Source organism: Seriola lalandi, unplaced genomic scaffold (assembly GCF_002814215.2).
Source record: "Seriola lalandi dorsalis isolate HSWRI2012SDOR001 ecotype SW California unplaced genomic scaffold, Sedor1 jcf7180002052798, whole genome shotgun sequence".
In the NCBI taxonomy this organism is placed as follows: Eukaryota; Metazoa; Chordata; class Actinopteri; order Carangiformes; family Carangidae; genus Seriola; species Seriola lalandi.
Window position 1 is genome coordinate 2,387 of NW_019523351.1, and position 720 is coordinate 3,106.

Sequence of the window (720 nt, forward strand, 5' to 3'; positions counted from 1 at the left end):
TATTATCCACCAGGGAAGGGAAATAAAACACTTTATTTTTCATTTTCCCCATTTAAATAAAACCCAAATATTTCATAATCATATTAACATTTGCTTTAATGCTCAGGGTAAAACATGTGGTGACTCATGCTGGTGTGTTCAGGTGAAATGCAGGTAGAGTCAGCTGGTTACTCTACCTGTTACTGGTGACATAAACCTCAACATCTGGTTCCTTGACGTCTTCCACGGAATCACGTCTGCGCATCATCATCATCATCATCATCATCACTTCTGTTAGAGATACAGATTAAATCTACATATATAGCTATACATATATAAATATATCCTTATTAAACCAACACAGCAACTTATATTGAGCTTCCTCTTCTTTGTGTAAGGCGATACGTTGGTTTGTTGCTTTAACAAGAAGAAAATATCTTGGTATTAAAATGTCACTGTAACAACAGGAAGAACAGATTTCATTATAAAGATAAAATATTGTGACAGAGTGACGTGGAGCAGATTCTTTTCCTCGTGTTAGCTGTAATTTATATTAACCATCAGTGATTAAATACTAAATACTCACATCGACGGTATGAAATGTAATGAATTCACGTCGCCTGGAAACCCCATGCTTTTATTTTGAAGACAACGTCCGGTTTTAGTGTGGTCATCTACTTTAACTTGCCGCCTGTTTGGCGTATGACTCAGTTAGGGACGGGCTTCGGGGCTCCCGGCCTG